Here is a 21,881-nt window from a genome sequence, read left to right as displayed (position 1 = left end):
CTGCTCTCCACTAATGCTGTGTCCCCCTCCCACCTTCCCTCAGTTGTGCTTGCGTATAATTTTTAAAGCATAAACTACTAAGTGCTTTATTTGTTCTAGAGTTGAAGTTTTGCAGTGCTCAAAGTAGATATTGATCTGCTATCAAAAAGGTTGAGAGCAAGTTATAAGTTCCCTTGTTTGATAGATGAGATTTATTTAAATGAAAGTTGAAATTCAGAAACTTACTTTTGAAACTAGGTAATGCTTTTGGTGGTTGAAATGTTTGGCTAGTTATCAACCTCTCTTCCATAGTTTAAAGTTTATTTTCCTTTGGTGGATATTTATAGCTGCTTGTATTTTAGACCTTTCAATAAATTATGCCAAAGATACAGAAAGGGAAGCCAAATCTATTTGTTTTCAAGTATTAATGTGAACTAGTAAATGCATTTGAAAACATGATAGATCAGTTTTGAATGGGATTTGAGTTGAAGACTTAGTTTCTTTCACTTAGCATTGTTACCTAGCTGATCTTCACACTATCCTTCAGTATGGCACAATAAGAAGGACTCTCACTATGGGACACTCTAGCTACTGCCCTCATGCCCAGGATAAAATGCCTATGTCCCACATCCCCAGGATAAAATGCTTGTATCCCTAGCTGTTGTTTTGATACTGTCAGTTCTTTTTCATCAACCATTTTCAGAATTGCTTTGGATAAAGAATTGCGTTGGATAAAATTGCTTGCTTGTTTCTTTTCTTTCTTTCTACTTTTCTTTTGCCAGTCCTGGGGCTTGAACTCAGGGTCTGGGCACTGTCCTTGAACACTTTTTGCTCCAGGCTAGTGATCTGCCACTTTAGCCACAGCATGGCTTCTGGCTTTTTCTATGTATGTGGCACTGAGGAATCGAACCAGGGTCTTTGTGCAGGCTAAGCAAGCACTCTACCACTAGGCTATTTTCCCGGCCCCCAGAGTATGCCTTTTCAAATTAAGCGATGTGTCATAACAGTTATCTATCATATCTATCTATCCTTCATGACATTTGTGTCTATATTTCCTTCTTCCTTCCCAAATTTGGAATACCTATGATAGACCATCTCAGCTTCAGAGCTCAGATTGTTGGCTGAGGCCTTTTGAGACTGTATTGCACTCCTAAACTTTTGTCTTCCCAGGTCAACCTCTTTTCACTTCCTCCCACAGATTGTTCCAAAAGGATGCCTTATAAATTTCTTTCATATTAATCTCTACCTCAGTGTCTACCTAAGGGCCTACCAACAAAAATGACTTAATACTGTCTTGATTTTAAAAACCTGAAACTCCCACAGCACTTTAATTGGGAAGAGGAAGTCAGAATTTTCAGTTCCCATCTCAGTATCATTCCCATAATATGATAATCTCTTTAATTACAAATGAGTTTTCAGCACTGTCTAATCCCTTACTTTCTGTAATAACCAGAGACTTTAAAAAGCTATGAATTATCTTTATATTATCTTTCTGATATATTGATGTGTGTGTGTGTGTGTGTGTGTGTGTGTGTGTGTGTGTGTGTGTGTGTGTATGGGTTCTTGAGTTTAACATAGGGTCTAGGTTCTGTCATTGAGCTTCTTTTGCTTCAAGGCTGGTCTATTTGTTGAATAGACTTGCTTGAGTAGACAGCTCTATTTCTGATTTTTGGGGGGACAGTTAGTTTGAGATAAGAATCTCACATACTTTTCTGCTTGAGCTGGCTTCAAACTGCAATTATCAGATCTCAGCCTGAGTAGCTAGGGTTACAGTGTAATATGAAGAAATTGTCAACCGAGTTCCATTGGGTTCTGTTAGCATATGATGAATGTACTGGAGTGAAGATCATTGTTTAAAAATCAACATGGCAGAACTTGATTTCCACATTTCATATTTCTTCACTGTATGATCTTGGCCAAATTTTGTAAAAACCCAGAGTATCAGATTTATTATCTGGTAATTTGATGTCAACATTACTCATTAGAGGCAAAAGGACTTTTCTTTTTATTCCATTACTTTATCAGAAAGGTATTATCCATTCTATTTCATCTCATTCCATTCCAGAGGGATTTGCTTTGAATTTTAAGATGTTTCCATCGTTATAACCATTACAGAAGATTATTCACAGCCTTCATATTTTTAAGAAATCTCTACTGTCGAGGAGACAAAACCTGAAACAAAATATATATTATAGGCACATGTGAACATATGCAGTGTAATGTCATGCATGCATTTTGTGTGTATGTATATAAAATATGTAAATACATATCATACATGAGATCTGTAAAGAAAATGATATCCAAATAATATTAAATGGGCAGTTAGGAAATACAGAATAAGTACATATAATATGGGAATATATTCATGCTATCAACTAATAATTATCCTTTGATAAATCTGCTGGCAATAAGTTCAGTTTTCACTCACTTTTATTCCTAATAGTATTTTTAGAAGGAATGTTATTCAGGGGGCTGGGAGTTTGGTCTAGTGGTTAAAGTGCTTGCCTAGCATGCATGAAGACCCGGGTTCGATTCCTCGGTACCACATACATAGCAAAAAGCCGGAAGTGGTGCTGAGGCTCAAGTGGTAGAGCTCTAGCCTTGAGAAAGTCCAAGGACAGTGCTCAGGCCCTGAGCTCAAGCCCAGGACTGGCAAAAAAAAAAAAAAAGAAGGAATATTATTCTGGATTAATATTACCTTACATATAACCCTGTCAAGGCAATGCTGTTGTATTTTTCTACATGCTCTGATGGGCTAAAGCCCTTGAAATCATATCATGCTAAATCATTTGTGCCTTCACTTAGACTTATTTATGTCAATATTTTTCATTTTATTTTTTTATTATTGAGGTAATGTATAGAGGGGTTATAGTTACATTCGCCAGATAGTAGGTACATTACTTCTCACAAATTGATGCCTCTTCTCATATTTTTGTCCCCATTCCCCTTCCCCCACCCCTTCCCAACCATCTTTTTTCCCTACTTCCCTTTCCTAGTTCAGATAAACAAATAAACATATATACAATATGCCAGGTAACAAAGTCAGATACTATAACAATATGAGATTAACCAAAGGGCAACAAAGGAGAAGAGAAATAACATTGTATATTAAGAATAACAATTACACAAGATAAAGCTTTTGTTTCCATATCCTAGAGATCCTTTCATTTAGCCTCATCCTAGATGACCTTATGTATCTAGGTTTTGTACTATTTTAATCCTCTACTAGCAGAGTCCTAGATATGTACTAATTATCACAAATGAGGGAAACCATTGAGCCTATGTTCCTTTGGGTTACGCTTATTTCACTTAATATGATTTTTTTCAAATTTCCCCATTTTCTTGCAAATGGGGCAATGTCATTCTTTCTGATGGCAACATAGAATTCCATTGTGTATAAGTACCACATCTACTGAGAGGCATCTGAGTTGGTTCCATATCTTTGCTATGGTAAATAGAAGACAATACAATTTAAAATAAAAAGTAAAATAAAATACTTTTTCTTTAATAATTTCATTTATTCTCTTCTTCTGAATGTCCAATTACATGCTTTCCCAGTCTTTTCATACTGTCCCACAGGTCTATGACCCTCTATTCAGTTTTTTTCTTTATTGTTTTGACTATATAATTTCAGTTGATTAACCATTTTCCTTTGTCATCTTCATTCTGCCTTTGTGAACTTGCATCAGTTTGTATTTTTTTGGTTTAGAAAGTTACATTTGCTACTTTTTATTATCTACTCCTCAGAGAATTACCTTTCTATTCATTTCAGGACAATTTACTTTCACAACTTGAAGGATAGTTACAATGATTCATTTATTTCTATGTTTGAAAATTATAGTATCTGGTCTTCCACATTCATGTTTGAGTCCATTTTCTGTTGCTATTGCTGAGTGCTAAAGAAGAATATTTATTAAAATATTCATTTTTCATAAACTGGTGCTGGTGCTGGTGGTTCATGTTTGTAATCCTATGTACTTAGGAGGCTGAGATCTGAGGACTGGGGTTCAAAGCCAGCTTGGAAAGCAAAAGCTGTGAGACTCTGAACTCTAATAAACCACCAAAAATCTAGAAGTGGGGCTGTGGTTCAAATGGTTGAATACTACCCTTGAACAAAGAAAGCTCAGGGACAGTGCTCAGGCTCTGAGTTCAAACAAAAAATGCCTGATGACAAACAAAAAATAAAAATAAAATAAAGTATGCTAGGTGTGGTGGCTTAAGCCTGTAATCCTAGCTATGCAGGAGATCTGAGATCTGAGAACCAAGGTTCAAAGCAATCAGGAGCACAAAAGGACCTGAGACTTTTATCTCCAATTAACCTCTAGAAAATTAACCTCTATATATTTGTGGGTCATGGGGCTTGGCTCAAGGGTAGGGCAGTAGCATTGAGCTGAAGAGCTCAGGGACAGCACCCAGGCCGAGTTCAAGCCCCAAGACCCACAAAAATATAAAAATAAATAAATAAGTTGTTATACAAATGGGTTTCAGTTCAACAAATTAATTTATAAATTCAATGCAGCTTGATCCATTTCATCCAGTCCACCATTCTCCCTCATCTTTCCCAACTGCAATTTTCTAACAGTTTTGGAAGCTGAGAGCATAACATCTATTTTTGGCATCTTAATGACAGCCATGAGAGATCATGGCATGGAGAAAGATGTTATAAGATAAGACAAAGCCAGTATTCTACTTCTCTGACAAAACTATTCCTAGGATGATCTATTAACCTACAGAGATATTAAACAATGATGGCTTCACTCTCACAATCCAAATTCATCTTAAAGTTTGTTTAGCCCCATCTCTTAATATTAAACAATAATGATCAAAATTGTAGGTTTAATTTGATGGTGATTTTCAAACCATACCAGGTGACATGTGATTTTTTCATTTTTATTATCACACATGAATTGTACAAATGAGTTTCATTGTGATGTTTCCACATGTGCAAGCAATGTACCCCAGTGAAACTCGTTCTCTCTAACAAGGCTCCTCATTCTCCTTTCGACTTCTTGGAACAATTCCAATAGGTTTCATTGTTGTATCTTGATAGATGTCTATAGAATATTTGACTATATTTATCCCATCATACCCTCTCCTTTCACTTTCCCCTTCTGCTGACACACCTGTCACTCTGTTTTTAAAGATCTACCTTGTACTTCAGTGAAAAAATACGCAGTTTCATTTTCTTCATTTGGCTTATTTTACTTAATGTGATCAGCCACTTTTCTGCAAGTGTTATAATTCCATTATTCCTTATGGCTGAATGATACTCTGCAGTACATGCACACACACACACACACACACACACACCACTTTCTTTATCCATTCATTGGTTGTTGAAACTCAAGGCTGATTCTATAGTTTGACTATTGTGAACACTGCTGATGTAAATTAATGTGCAAGTTTCTTGATTGTGTGATGACTTGCATCTCTTAAAGTGATAGAGCAAGGTCTTGTGGTAGATCTCTCTTTAGGGTTTTTGTTTTGTTTTGTTTTTTTGCCAGTCTTGGGGCTTGAACTCAGTCAAGGCCTGAGCACTGTCCTTGGGCTTTTCCAAGGCTAGAGCTCTACCATTTGAGCCACAGCATCATTTCCAGCTTTTTTATTCTATGTATGTGGTACTGAGGAATTGAACCTGGTCTTTGTGAATGCTAGGCCAAACTCCAGCCCCTCTCTTTAGTTTTTAAAGGAACCTCCATAGCGAGTTCCACAGTGGCTACATTAATTCACATTCCCAACTCAGTGTATAAGTGACCCCTTTCCCTGTGTGTTCAATAGCATTTGTTGTTGGTTGTTGTGGGTAATTTGTTGTTTGTTTTGGATGATAGCCATTCTGACAAGGGGAAGATGCTGTCTCAAGCATGTTGTGTTTTACATTTTCTTTAGGATAAGGACCCTGAACATTTTCACACCTATTTATTAGTCATTTGTACTTCTTTTTTTTGAAAATTACTTGTTCAAGTCATTTGCCCATTTATTAATTTGGTTTATAACATTTGACATTTAATTTTTGGCACTCTTTATATATTCTGGATATTAACAGTTTTTATTATGAGTAACTGGGAAATGCAGAAATGCTATCGGTTGGCTTTCTTTTCATTCTGAAGATTTTTTCCCTTGATGTACAAAAGCTTTTAAAGTTGATGCCCTTTCATTTTTAAATTTTTGTTCTTATTTTCTAAGTAATTGAGATTCTAATCAGAAAAACATTACCTATGCCCACATCTTCAAGGACTTGCTCCCAGCAGTGTCAAAGTTCCCAGTCTTGCATTAAGATATTTGATCCACTTGCAATTGATTTTTGTACAGGGTGAGAGAAAGAAGTCTAATTTCACTTTTCTATATATGGATATCTACTTTTCCTTATGCCATTTGTTGACAATACCATCTTTTCTCCAATGTAAGTTCTTGACAACTTTGTAAAAAAAAAAGAAAGAAAAAAAGAAAGAAAATCAGGTAGCTGTAGCAGTGTAAGCTTATTTCTGCATCTTCTAGTCTGTTCCTGATCTGCATGTCTGTTTATAGTGCAGTGCCATGGTACCCATTGATTTTCCCTTGATTTTTGATGTTTCAATATCAGAGAAGAGATTTTCTCCTCTTCTTGCAGTGCTGAGAACGGAACGCAGGGCCCTATGTGTGCCGTGCAAATGTTCTAGCACTAAGTCACAACTCCAGTGCTGTTTGGTTAATTATACATCCATCAAATTGGATTGTAATCTTTGTATTTTCCATGCCTGTCTTAATATTCTCCTAAAATTTTTCGAATATTGTTTACTTAGGTGTGATTAGGGAAAGAGGGAAGGACTGCTTTGAAGGCAATCAATCTACCTAGTTTCAGATTGTAAATTTTGTTTTACTTTCTATGAAACTCTTTTCTGTTCTCAAAGCATTTTTAGGGTTCTTTTGGTCTTTCCTTTAGTAACTAGTGTTTTACTATTTTTTTGAGTGTAGAAATCATCTTTTTATTTTTTTATTAAAGAATTTATTAACATTGATTTTTACATCATGTTTCAAATGACATGTTCAGCAAACAAGTGTTCAAGAAGGGAATCTCTATATACAATCACTGGCACTTAGTTTTTAGAACATAATCAAAATTAGGCTAAGGGTTTGTATATCACAGATACATATTAATTTATGAAATAAAACATTATGTCTATAGAGTCAAAGGTTTTTATGTCTATGTAGTTATGTTTATATTTCCATTACCATGTCCATAGCATTGGATATGCAAATACTGAGTCATCGCTCTTGTACTGTTTGGATCTAATAGCCACATATTAAGGATACCATGTGTCTTCTGTTCCTTTGGTCTAGACTTGTCTCACTCAACACGATTCGCTCTAGATTCATCCACTTCCCTATAGTGACTAGTTTTTATCCTTGGTGGAAGTTGTTTGTTTTTGCCAGTCCGGGCTTGAGCTCAGCACCTGAACTTTCTCAAGGCTAGAGCTCTACCTCTTGGGCCTCAGCACCACTTCTGGCTTATTTCTATGTATGTGGTATCAAGGAATCGAACCCGAGTCTTCGCATGCTAGGCAAGCACTCTACCACTAGGCCAAACTTCCGGCCCCGTGGGTGGTAGTTTTATATACATAATTATCTATCAAAAGCCTTGTTGTGCTTTTTTGGTTATGTTTCATACATGCACAGCTTGGGAGTCAGCCCGAGATTTCTATGTTAATTCTTACACAGAAGAAAATGGTCTGACACAACCCTAGAATCCCTGGCTCATAAGGATGCTTTTCAGTAGTTCTACTGGACAGAAACATGCGTATTTGCCAAGGTGACATCTTCTTGAAAAGCTACATGATTTTTTGTTGTTGTTCTGCTAATCCTGGAGCTTGAGCTCAGGGCCTGGGCACTAGCTTGAGCAAGGCTAGAACTCTACTATTTGAGCCACAGTACTGATTCTGGCAGAGGAATCGAACCCAGGGCTTAGCGCATACGAGGCAAGCACTCTCCCACTAGATGAAACTTCTGACCCCCAGCTACATAAATTCTATGTAATAAGATCTCTTTTCAAGGAAAAAAAGAAGCAATGGGAGTAAAGAGAAAAAAATATCAATAACAATCTTTTTGCACCACACATGCACTTTGTGTAAAACAAAGACATACTTCTTTCCTTTGTCTATTCCTAGATTTGGTGGTACTCTAACTTGTAGGTGCCTGTCTTACCTTTATCATTTATTACAACTCTCTTGTGGTGGTAAATTTGGTAAATAAAAAAAGGAAAGATAATGAAAGAGAAAGAGAGAGAGATGAGACAGATAATATGAATGAATGGAATTTTGCCCATTTTTGTCCAGTTGGAAAGTCCCCTTTTCTTGATCCTCTTGCAAAAGTAGGTACTAGTTATTTTGGTAATACAACCCTTAAAAAAAAGAAACTATATATGTTAACAAGATTGACTAGGAGGGTGATCATTCTTGTAATTCTAACTATTTATAGGTTGAGATCTAAGGTCAGAGTTTGAAGCCACCTAGGCAGGAAAGTCCACAATTTTCTTATCTATAATTAAACACACACACACACACACATACACACACACGTGTGAGCACATGTGCGCACGTGCCAGAAATGGAATTTTGGCTTTTGTTGAGAATAAAAGAAAAGCTCATAGACAATGCCTATGCCCTAAATTCCAATTTCAATACAGACACCAAAACAAACAAAAAATTGTATATGAGTTAAAATAAATAATATTTAGAAATGTAAAGTAGCTCAAGAAACTGAGATCTGAGGATCATGGTTAAAAGCCAGCCCAGGCAGAAAGTCCATGACACTCTTACCTCTCTAATTAACTACTAAAAGACTGGAAATAGTGCAGTAGCTCAAATGGTTGAGCACTGGCCAGGGACGAATCCAGGCAAGTAGTTCAAGCCTCAGGACTGGCATACAGAAACGCACACACTCTAGGCTCACTTTATATATTTTCTGCCACAATTCTAGAATCAGTCTGTAATCAGTGGACCCTAAGTTTCATATTAGGAACCAGTTCTATAGGGTCCTGACACTATTTCTGGCCTCTGAGTCTATTAGATTCCAATAGCAACCTTCCTCCTGTACTTCTGAAGATTAATAACATCTCTAGACATTGTCATATGTCCCCTTAGAGGGCTAAAATGGCTTCAAGTTGTAAACCACGGATATATAGGCAAAGAACTGCTGAAAACTTCAGTAAGAAGATAAAATGTAGAGCACTGAGAGTTGCAAAGGAAGCCTCACAAGACTTCACGGAGAATTTGCAGAGGAGATGCCATTGGACTTGAAACTGATTTGCATTTGGGTTTTACTGAGTAATAATTATGAGCCAGACAAAAGGTTATGGTTTACTTTTGTTATATCATGTAATTCCAAACTTTTAAAGCAAGGTATTAGTGTAACCTTGCAGCTGAAGAAACTAGGGTTCCTTGGGAACAAAGAAATTTGCTTACGGTACTTGAGCTGCTCAGACAGACAAGTAGTTGGGGCATCAGCTTTGAGGGCACTGAAAGTTGTCTATACTGCTCAAATTAGGGCAATCTCAATGATTTTATTTTTTAAATTGCATATTATCTCATTTTAAATTTGTTTTCCTATTGAATTCTAGGTTTTAAGTGTGGGAACCATGTTATATTCATCTCATGTTTGATACCTAATATGATGTTCATAATGTAACAGTTACTTAACATGCAGATAGTTATGTCATATATACATAGATGTATTTATTTCTATACATGTATAAACATATACATACATGTGCATACATGCATCTGTGCATGTATGCATAGGTATATATAATTTATTTTTATGAGTTGGAGGGCTTGAACCCAGGGCCGGGGTGCTCTCTCTGAGCTTTTGTGCTCAAAGCTAGCACTTACATTTGAGCTACAGTTCCACTTCCAGATTTTTGTGTCATTCAACATAAGAATCCCATGGACTTTCCTGCTCTCAGATCTCAGCCATCTGAGTAGCTAGGATTGAAGGAGTGAGCCACCAGTGCCTGGCTTTCAGTGGTCTTTTAGTTTTGGTGCCACTTAGTTTTCTTCTAGGTACTCCTGGAAGTTTATCCTCAAACTAATGATGGCCTGCATTTTATCATGGATTAGAAATGCAAAGGAAGAGGATTTGGAGGAAGGGAAATACATGCTGTATCTCTGATATTAAATGCCAAAATATATGGCTTCTAGTTCTTACATAATGTCAGTTATATTCTTCGGAAAATTTATTCTTCCCATATGAGTATTGTATAATTTTAAGGGGAAAATCTTATGAAGACAATGAGAAGTTAGTTTTTTTATTTTTTATTTTTCCTACTCTTCCCCTGTCTCAATCTGAGACAGAATTGGGGGCAGTGATAGCTCATGTTTTTGTTTAATAAAGAAAATAAAGGGGGAAATAATCCATATTTTGTTCCTTTTCTTTTATCTTCAACTTCTGGATTTGCTATTTGCTACAACATTTTAAGATTGTATTAAATTAAAAGTTACTCTGTTTTTAAGAGTCACTTTCATCCTTTCTTTTGCTACAATTCTAGTCTAATTAAAAAAACCCTAGCAGATCATAATTAAATAAAACTGTACCCAGGATAACCCTAATTTCCATATGCAGATTTATCTGCACTGACAGCCACCCTCTACACACACACACACACACACACACACACACACACACACACACACACACAATCCCTCTCTCTTTCTCTCTCTCATTCTCCTTTCCCTCCTCTCCCTCTCCCTATTGCATTGTGTCTGACTGATTTTCAGAGCACTTTCCCTGTTTCTCTCCTCTCACTCCCTTTCTGTAAAATATCTACACAGGAAGGTGGTGGCTGCAGAGGCTGAGCAAACATATCCTGCCTGCAATGTCATCGTTTCTTCCCCCATTTTCCGGGGGTGAAGTTACCCAGAAGGGAGGCAGAGGAGCTGGAAGGGGGGAGCTCCTTCCAGAGGCAGCTGCGGTCAGAGGCAGGGACTGCTACCAGATGTGCCTGCCTTCCTGGGCTTTGATTCGAAAGGGACAGCAGGAGGAAATATTGGGAGACAAAAGCCCCGGTTTAAATGATCATTTTCTTTATTTAACATGGCAGCAGACCCTCTCTGCGTAGGATCATCATGCCGAGCATAAACTGGACTTTCCTACTTGCCTGGCAGCAGTCAGACACATCCTTGTTTGCTAAATGAGCATCTAAGGTAAGACTCACTCTTTCAGATCCTTGATTTTCCTAATCAATTAATTTTCTTAAATATATGTTCCAGCTTCAATCACAAATAGTATAGTGGGGGCAAGTCTGTGTTAATCTGCATCTAAAAAGCCAAGGGGAAAAAAAGCAGAGGTATAATATATTCAACTTAATTTGTAGAGGTTAGTTACTTTGTCAATTCAGTATATGCTGTTAGATTTGTTTTTTTTTTTTTTTAAGGAAAAATATTTGGTTTAAGAATAGACTAATGCCATCATAATCTACCACTGGTGTAAATACTGTTGTTCAGACTCTTAAAAAAAACTTTGCAAAAAGACAGTGAGCTACAGATGCATGTGTTGTATTTTTAGCTCACATACAAATATTAGAACTCTTATTAAAATGATAGGGTTTTTTTTAGCGGAGAAGGAATGAATGCTGCATAATTAAGTACAGTATTTAATTTGGCTGTTGTGAAGCAAAAGAATAAGGTAATAATTTTTATTGTACTAATCAGTCTCAAGATGTTCTCTGTGTTAATTGGGTTAAAAAAATTGCAGTACTTATTAGAAATTCTAATTTCACAATGCAGCACTGACAATAAGCTCAGCCAGTGAATTATTCACATCTTTAATTTGCTCACTTAATGACAGTGTTCTGTAATCAGAGTGCAGAGACGGCTGCCTATGCATTATGTATGATGCTCAGGACTTAAATGCAGGACATTATGAAGCTCTCAGTGGTTCAGTAATTAGTTTTCCACAAGACAGGATTTAGATATTCACAGATAAAAGTCCACAGTTGGATAATGTGAAGGTTGCAACACAAAATGACAAAGGAAAGGAAGCTCAAAGTTTAGATGGAAACTTTGTCTCTAGGGCCTTGTCCACTGTGGAAACAGAATCATGCCGCTTGAAATAGTTGCCTAGCTCTGATCACATGTTTGAAAACTGTTTTTGAACAAAGTTGTAGCAGGCAAAGCTATTTGAACAATTTCAGTGGACCAGAGGGGAAAGATAAAACCTTTTTAATTAGTGCTCACAGAAGCGCTGCAATATATTCTCCTAACAAGTCTGTAGCATGCATAACAGGCATTCTCCCTGTGCTTTGTAACTTAGTGCAAATGCAAATCAGGTTACAATAGTGTTTGGCTGCAATTGTGTTTGTAAAAGGGTTACATGCCCAAATGGAGATTGAGCTTGCTCATGGTTTTGTTCCAGTTGCTTCTGAAGGAAGGTTTGAAAATCAAATGAGATATTACGGGAATCTAGGAATGAAAGGAAGTAGAGATGTGAATTGTCAGTGCAATTTGGAAATGTCTTAAACTTGTCAGTTTAAAGTTGTTAGATTTTTTTTTCCCACTATGATGCTAAGGTTATCCTGTCATGAATTATTTAACTTGAATGGACTACTTACAATCATCAGCAATACTTAAAAAAATGCTAACTTTGGGAAAACATTTCATAGTATTTTTAAAGTTCAGTAACTAGCTCAAAATTTGTTTACTTTTTTAAAAAAGAGCATACTGCTTGGTAAACCACAGAGTGTACGCTGGAGGAGTAGGTATTAATTGTTATTAATGAATCTCAGTTATTTATCATTTATCAATCAAAGATTTGTGCTCATGTCCCAAACCCAAATTTAGAATCCCTAATAAATATTGGTCTTCAAAATTGTCATATACAACATAATAATTCTTAAAAGAGGCTTTTAAAATAGTTTAGAACATTTTCTTAAATGAAAGCTGGGCTGAGAACATCATAAACAAATCTAGTTCTTAGTGCAAGACTTGGTTGTCCAATAAACATATTACACTTTACAATATCTTTGAAAAATTCTAAATGAAAAATGCAATCAGACATGGTAACATATTGTAATTCCAGCTATTGGGGAGGTGGGTAGGGGTGGAGGAGTGGACAAAGATTGCTTGACTCCAGAGTTTGAGATTAGTCTTGAGTAGCATGGAGGAATTCTACCGAAAAACAAAAACAAACTCACAAGTCACATATCCAAGGGTGTGTGTGTGTGTGTGTGTGTGTGTGTGTGTGTGCACATTTGTGTGGTGCTAGCACTAGGGCTTGATCTCACTTAGCTTTTCTTTTCTTTCTTTCTTTCTTTCTTTCTTTCTTTCTTTCTTTCTTTCTTTCCTTTCTGTCTGTCTGTCTGTCTGTCTGTCTTTCTTTCTTTCTTTCTTTCTTTCTTTCTTTCTTTCTTTCTTTCTTTCTTTTTTTTTTTTTTGTGGGTCACAGGGCTTGAACTTGGCTTGGGTGGTGTCCCTGAGCTCTTCAGCTCAAGGCTATCTACCTACTCTCCAATCAAGCCCCACTTCCTGTTTTCCAGAAGTTAATTAGAGATAAGAGTCTCAGGTTCTTTTGTGCCTGGACTGGCTTTGAACCTTGATCCTCACATCTCAGCCTCCTGAGTAGCTAGGATTACAGGCATGAGCTAAACCCCCTTCCCCCCTCCCCACTCTACCAATTGAGACACACTTCCACTTCTGACTTTTTGCTGATTGTTTTTCATGAATCTGTTTTGGCTTTGAAACTTGATCCTCCAATTTGAGCCTCCTGAGCAACTGGGACCAGTACCTAGCTTATCTTGTAACTTTTACAGTGGAGTTGTAAAAAGTTTTTCAAAAGTCTTAGGGATATTCTATTGCCATAGTAACACATAGAACATTCATTTTGAAAAAAAGTGCTTATTTGGAGGCAAACAATGATGTTTAGTAGTATATTGGACATCTGGGCAGATAGCTTGGATTTGATTTAGGCTTGGATCTAGGTTAGCATCCATGGATAGATAATATGTGGTAATTAGGTCATGGCAGTGGCAATTTCATATAATTAAAAATATTTTTAAAGAATGAAGATTAGAAAAAAATCAGCTCATGACTGATTTCTGTCATGTTGTTATGGGGATAAAAGAAACAGGAGATAAGAAAGTTTTGCAATTTTCCCCCAAAATTTCTAAGTGCTAAAAACAAGGGAGCTATTAGATTACCAAGAAGCTGACTGTAGAACCTGGATTGTTCATTATAGCAGGGATTCTCCTCCAGATTTGCAAAACTCTATAAAACAGAAATACTAAACTGACAAGCAGATCAATTTCAGTTTTATGTCTTATGTGTGGAATGCCTACCAATTATTATGATTTCAGTCATTTTTCTCAGTATAGATGAGACGACTCTGATTAATATGATGCCTGTAGAGTTCTGAAGCATTTTTTCCATATATTTTTTATTGTAATTAATAGAAGGGTTACATTATATTCACCAGATAGAAGGCGCATAACTTCACAGACATTGATACCCTTTCTCATGAAATGGTCCCCATTTCCCTCCCTCCTCCCCCTTCCCCCTCCTGCTCATTTGATTTTCCCCATTCCCTATCCAATTTCAAATAACCAATTAAGCATATATAAAATATATCAGATAACAAGGTGAAATATTGTAACAATATGAGATAACCAAGGGACAGCAAAAGAGATGAGAGATAACATAGTACATTAAGGATAACAATCACTCATTATATGGCTTTTGTTTCTATATCCTTGAGGTCCTTACATTTAGCATCATACTATATGGCCTTATGTATCTAGATTTTGTTCTATTGTAAATCTCTGCTGAAGCATTTTTTTTTATCCCATCACCCACCAAAGTCAATCGCTATGTTAGTCAATAACTGGCTATTCGTTAACTAGTATGTTCTTTCAATACTTACCAAGCACCTAATGAAGCAAAAATAATGGAGCACTTTTTCCTCATCCTTTGGAGGCAACATTCCCATATGACAGAAGAGAAACTGGAACCCCCCAAAAAAGTGAAGTTTCTTGGTTATATCACACATCTGTTGAGTGGTAGGGATGGACTTATACCTGCCATAGATCATCAGATCCCAACAGATAAACTACATTGTCTATTCCCAAGCACTTTATTAGGGGCCAAGTTAAGGTAAATTGAATGAGTTTCTTGCCCTCCAACTTTGCTCAGTGGTCATGTTTGAATTTCACATTCTTCTTTCGAGATTCTTGCTTCTCATAAGGCCTTCTACAAATCAGCAGCAGTAACATCATCTGGAGTCAGGCTTAGGTGTCTTTTAAACTTTATTGTGGATTTATTTCTTGTTTCCAGTGTATCTGAGGCAGGTCCAGTGCACTTCCTTCCAAAACAAATCCCAGTCTTCCTTCAACATATAAGGAATGAGTAGGTGATCAAATTATGAAGGCATAGAAAGCTTCACTTTTAGGATTTAATATGTTCAGCAGAGGTTATTCCTTATTCTACAGAGTATGAGAGTTAAGATGGAAAGCTAATTGTGTGTTTTAGAGACAATCTTGGCACTGAGAAGGATGAGTTCAGTGGGTCTAGGTTGAGTGCAGTCTAGCTAGGTTCCATGGTAACAGTGTGAGAAGAGGAGAGCTTCCCTTATGCTTATATCTGGGATGAAATGTGATATAGTGAGTTCCCTGAAAATTTAAGGATTTAAACATATATTGAATGATCACCAATGTGGTCTTAGATTATAAAACAGATGTCCTTTAAAGTTCCTGTCTAGCTGGGCACAAGTATCATATACCTGTAATACCACTTAGGAGACTAAGACCTGAGGACTGAGGTTCAAAGTCAGCTGGGATGGAAAAGTCTTTGTGACTCCATCTTTAAATTAAATATCATTCCCAGTGCCAGCTGTGAGACAGAAGATTGTTCAAGCCCTGCATCAGCACAGAAATTAAAATAAAGTTTCCTTCTAGGATGGCATGCTGGCTCATGATTGTAATCATAGCTAACTCAGAAAATCTTGATTGGAACAATTGCAATTTGAGGTCAACCTGGAAAAAGAAAAGACTCTCATTTTAGTTAATAAACTGGATTGGTGGTACATGCCTGTGATTATAGTTTTTTGTTTTTTTTCTTTGCCAGTCCGGGGGCTTGAACTCAGGGTTTTTCTCAAGACTAGAGCAAGAGAGGACTGAGAGTATGCCTGCCATAGCACTTGTCTTGCAAAAATGAGTCCATGAGGTCCTACTTCATTACTGTCAAAACAAACAAAGCCCCCTTCTAACCTTTGACCTCACCTAAATCAGCATAGTATCAAATCTGTTTAGACTTCATAGATACTATTTTTATTTATTGAACACCTAGACTTCAGTAAATTTTAGAAAAAAAAACCCTTATCAGTTAGATAAGAGGTATTAGAACAGGATAATTTTCATTAGACATGCTTGGCCATTTTAAATTACTTTCTTCAATTTAAAATCCCCTTAATACACTAATCACTTATTAGATAAATCAATATTCTTCTATACTTTGCAGTAAATGCAAATTTATGCATAAATATTTAAATATTACTCATACTCATATCTACTGAGGATTATTTTTTTAAGTTTAAAATCTACACTGGTATATTTTATTACAAAGCTATTTTTTTTCTTTTTGTCAACTGTGGGACTTGAACTCTGGGCCTGAATGTTGACCCTGAGCTCTTTAGCTCAAGGCTACCTCTGTACCCCTTGAGCAAGCGCTACTTCCTGTTTTTTGGTGGTTAATTGGAGATAAGTGTCTTATGGACTTTAGTGCCCAGGCTGACTTTGAACTGCGATCCTCAAATCTTAGTCTGTTGAGTAGCTAGGATTACAGGCTTGAGCCACAGTGCCCAGCTAAGTTATTTGTTTTAGTACTGGAATAAACCCAAAGTCTGCCTAGTTGAACTGAATTTCAATGGCTTTTTTAATTACAATGAAGCTCACTGGTGTCATAGTTCTTTTAGAAGGGCTATTTGTATTTAAGATTTATGTTGTTCTATGTAAGGCCACTCAATTACTACTGCATCTGGTAATCTGTGAAGAAAGAAGTTTACAGAAAGTATAATGTAGGGGTTGATGTCTGTCTGATATAGTGGGATCTAGTGAGGAAAGACATTCAAATCTATTTCTTTAGTTCCTTAAGTTCAAGCATAGAGTCACAGGATTCATATGGCTGAAAGGTCATCAGTGAAGGGTCTGTTACTTCATTTTAGAAATGAGTAAACTGAGTGACAGTGAGGTTTAGTAGCTTATCTGTCTATTTTACTTTGTAGTTCTCCTAGCTACTTTATCCTCAATTCCACCCTGATGACTTCAATTCTTCAATCCCCCCCCCCCACTGCCCCTTTCTTTTTCTCCCTTGTGCCAATCCTGAGACTTGGATTCAGAGTTTCATTGCTGATCTAGAGGCTTCATCACTCAAGACTAGCACCCTAGCACTTGAGCCATAGCGATTGAGTAGCTTTTGGTAATTAATTGGAGATAAGAATCCTATCTAGGCTGGCTATGAATTAGGATCCTCAGTTCTCAGCCTCTTGAGTAGTTAGGATTGCAGTCATGAGCCTTAATTTAGTTTCTCTCACATTTTTAAAGGCAAACAATGAAGTGCCATCAACAAAATCCTACTATTATTAGATGGCACCTATTGCTTTCTCTTTCAATGTACAGCTATAGTGTAACATAGCATTTTTCCCTCATAATTTCTCTAATAGATGCAAAGTGACTAAGTAAAACTATTTGTGAGAAAGTGTTGTGCCCAGATTTCGGGATCCCCAAAGACCACCAAGGAGCTGAATCTGATGTAAGAGCATGAGAGTCTTTATTGCAAGTTCAAGCCTGGACTCACAGCCAACACTGATACAGCAGGTCTGAGTTGAGAGTCCCGACTTTCTGTTGTACAAGGTTTTTATAGAGTTATCGCAAAGGGTTGATGTATTATGAATTGATTGGTTAATGCTAGGGGATACGTGCAGTTCGTGTTTAGGGGTTATGTGCAGAGCTGCAGGGAAGCTGAAGGGCAGCTGGTCAGGATATCTCAGTGGTTATTTTATCTTGGGGCTTCAAATCACTGGGAGTAGTCTGTAATTTATTACTTTCTTTGAAGCTGCTATGTCTGCTGGTTTAGACTTAGTTCAGAGTGACCTTCTGGTGGGGCCTGCTTAAAAAAATAACTTTTTACTGAAGTTCATCGAACTTCAAAATTAATTTAGGATTCACAAAGGAAAATAATTTATAATCTAGAACAAAGTACTACCTTTAATTGTTGAGAACACTCAAAAGACTAAACATAGAGCTCCCTTATGATCCAGTAGTCCCATTCCTGGAAATTTACCCACCTGACCACAAACAAGGCCACACTAAAGCTATCAGCACAACCATGTTCACTGCAGCATTATTTACCATAGCTAAAACGGAACCAACCCAGATGGGCCTCAGTAGATGAATGGATCAAAAAGATATGGTATATACACACAATGAAATTCTATGCTTCCATCAGAAAGAATGATATTGCTCCATTTGTAAGGAAATGGAAAGACTTGGAAAAAATCATCTTAAGTAAGCCAGATCCAAAGAAAAGTAGATTGCATGATTTCCCTCATTTGTAAGAAGTAGATGTATCCATTATATTCTTAACAGGGGATCTCAATAATGCAATTGTTTAGTGTGTAGGACTATATATAATGAAATATACTAATATGAACTCCAAGATATGGAAGCAAAAGGTTTTTATTATGTCATGTATGTAGTCCTTTGTTTTTCTTTTTTATCTCTCTTAGATTTCTGTACCTTGTGTCTTATATATGAGATTAATCAATATGTGAAAGTGAAAAGGAATCACAGAAACAGTAGGACAAAGGATGAACCAATACGTCGTTGATACTCACTTGACACTATGTTGGAGATGAACTTAGGGAAGTGGGGAAGAGGGAGGGTAAGCTGGAGAAAATGAGGGATGGGGTAACAATGACTAAAAACCAATGTACTCATTACCTTAATTATGTCACTGTAACCCCCTGCTCATCACCTTCTCAATAAAAATTAGATTTAAAAAGAGTTGAGAGGACTAAAATTGTTTTATTTTCCCCTCATCTATTTACATAACCTTGATAGTCATGGCATGTATTTTCTAAATAACTTAGATGCCAACTGTATGCATAATGATATCCTGTTATTTACAATCTTGAAGATACTTAACATTTCAAAACTAGTTTGCAACTGATGTAGTGACATTTTACTACATTGTGTACTTTAGTATTAATGACTATTGCCATATATAATTAGAATGTTGAGAAATAGATAATGTTTCAGCCCAGAAATTATGGTTAGGATTTTGATTTCTCAAATTACATATTAACAGATCATTATATCAATCTCTTCTGATCCTAAGAAGTTGTTTTCCCAAGTATCTCTTTCCCCTCAGTCCAGATGTCAGGTACTTAAACTTTTTGTTGTTATCTCAGGAAGAGCTCCTCTGTACAGGAAGAATGTTTCCAAGCCACTTTCTGTTGACCCCATGACTGTACGCAAATAGGCCATCTTTTTTGATCTTACAACTCACCTGAAACCTAAGCAATGCCTTATCATGGCCAGTCTAAAAACGGAGACAGAGAGAAGCTGTTCAAGTTGGTTTTCCTTCTACATTCAACTAACTGTTATTCCACTGTTGAGAGAGAGAGAGGAGGGGAGGGAAGGGGAGGGAGGGAGGGAGGGAGGGAGAGAGAGAGAAAGAGGGAGGGAGGGAGGGAGGGAGGGAGAGAGAGAGAGAGAGAGAGAGAGAGAGAGAGAGAGAGAGAGAGAGAGAGAGAGAGAGAGAGAGAGAGAGAGAGAATATAAAGGTAAGATGAGCCATGGCACTGTATAGCCCTATTACACTTTAGAAATTCTCAAGTGAGTTACATGGATATTACAGTGTTCTCTAGAGGACTAATGGAGTACTATACTAGTAATATTTGTTAAAAACTTCTGTATGACAGGTATTGTGTGAAATGCTTTATATACATTATCTCATTTTATCCCTATAGCAATCACATGAAGTAGAACTTATTATCTTCATTTTTAGGATGAGGAAATGAAACTCAGTTTTCCAAGGTTCCTTCCAGCTAAATCAAATCAATCTAGCTTCAAATTCCTATCTCCCCAACTACTCTGCTTTTCTCCTTGCACTCTACCACAGGCTCTTAGTTCCCTGTAGCACAAGGCTTCTTCTCTTTATGAAAGAGTTGTTAGAGAAACTTCTCAACTAGTGCTATGTTATTAAGCACCATTCTTACTAACCATGTACTCGTCAGGCTTAGCCTGCATGAAAATCATCTGAATAGTTTGCTAAGGCTAATTACCCTGGGAATTTTTGATATTTTCATATTAATCTAAATGTTATGAAATAGAAGTGAATTAGAACTCTTTTGTAGGTAAACCCTGAAGAATCATAATGTCAATAAATGTCTAAAAATAATCATTTCTAGGCTTACTTTTAATATAAAATTGGAGTGTATACAGTCCGTTGCTTCAAAGAAAAACCTGCATAGTGCCTGCCTTCTTACTTTCTTATTTCAGTGGTTCATAAATTAAGAGCCTGTGGATCAGCAGTGTCAGTGGGCAGTTGTTAGGAATGTGAGTTCTTGGTCTCCATTCAGACTTACAGAATCAAAGACCCCAGTTTTGCTCCCAGTGGCTGATAATACGCTCAAGTTTGAAGAGTACTCTTTGTGGTAACTTTAGTTTCAAAAAAGTTCATCAGAATAGTATCTCTCTGATATTACCATAAGCTGTTTACTTTCTTGAGGGCCAGGAACTCAAAGCAGATAGTTCTTAAATGATTTTTCTGAGGCCTAAAACATTAGCTCATTTTTCATGATTTTCTCTTCCTGGCATTCCTACCTATGACAGAGTCTGGTGGGTTCTCATTTTCCTTTTAGGACTCAATCAGAATAAACCAATAACATTTTTGTTTGATGTGATAGGAAGAATAGTGCTTTTTGTTCAATGTGTTCTATGGGATAGTAAGTTGTAAAATAAGTAAATACAAATACTTATTAATGAGCAAGATTATCTTTTCTCTCACTGACATCTGCTATTTTCAAAGCATAAAGGATCTACGAATTAATCTAAGGTGTTCTTGATAGCAGAATGACTTAGGATTTTGAGGTCTTTCAGCCTAAACAGCAGGAACATAAACCAAAGAACAGTCAAAGATTAGGTTAGAACTGCCTGCTTGGATTCTCTTGTACACTGATTTGTATTATATTGGTCTCAGTTCTTGTTACAGCCACTGATGTGGTAACCACATCTAGACAAACTGACCAGTTCATGTAGGTGTAACCTAATAATACCACAGCCTGGACCAGTTGCTCCTTCCTTCATTAACTTCTCTGACTGTTTAAAAACTGCTAGGTTCTAATGTATGATTTAAAAATGAAAAATTGTAGCTAGGCACAGGTGGCCTGTAATCCTAGCTATTCAGGAGGCTGAGGTCAGAGGATCAAGGTAACAAGCCAACTTGGGCAGAAAAGTCCTTGTGAGGTTCTCTCTTGTCTCCAATAAACTACTCCAAAAGTATCTGGAAGTGGCACTGGCTCAAGTGGAAGAGCACAAAGAGGCTCAAGGACAGCGCCTAGGCCTTGACTTCAAGCCCCAGGACTGTCAAAAAACAAAACAAACAAACAAGGGTATAAACATCACTGAGAAAACTGTAAAGAAGATAGGTTTCTGTGTTCTGTCTTTGGAGATTTGGATTGTGCTTGGCTTACAGCCAGTAGTGGCCGCCAGCTAGTTTGTCTTTTCTTGTGGGAGCCAATTGTTTTCATCTCTTCCTAACTCCATATTGAGTGACTCATGTATAGAGCATGACATTAGCTCTGGCTGGATTATCTAGGCCCCAGAATTTGGCAATGCTACAAAGTAGACTTTCTCCCCTAGGACTTGGTTGTGAAATATTTCT

General features: G+C 36.9%; 1 long non-coding RNA gene across 1 annotated transcript; it reads left to right on the top strand.

The window, feature by feature from the left end:
• The first annotated feature begins 10,937 nt into the window (after positions 1–10,937).
• On the top strand, positions 10,938–18,995 carry LOC150059906 (uncharacterized). Its single transcript, XR_016536413.1, has 2 exons — positions 10,938–11,153; positions 18,721–18,995. It is a non-coding gene; the product is annotated as an uncharacterized LOC150059906 (long non-coding RNA).
• The last annotated feature ends 2,886 nt before the right edge of the window (positions 18,996–21,881 follow it).

The sequence above is a fragment of the Megascapheus bottae genome, chromosome 8 (assembly GCF_031878675.1).
Source record: "Megascapheus bottae isolate mThoBot1 chromosome 8, mThoBot2.hap1, whole genome shotgun sequence".
NCBI classification, from domain to species: Eukaryota; Metazoa; Chordata; class Mammalia; order Rodentia; family Geomyidae; genus Megascapheus; species Megascapheus bottae.
Note: the sequence above shows the minus strand (reverse complement) of the source record. Positions and strands in the feature narration are given on the sequence as shown.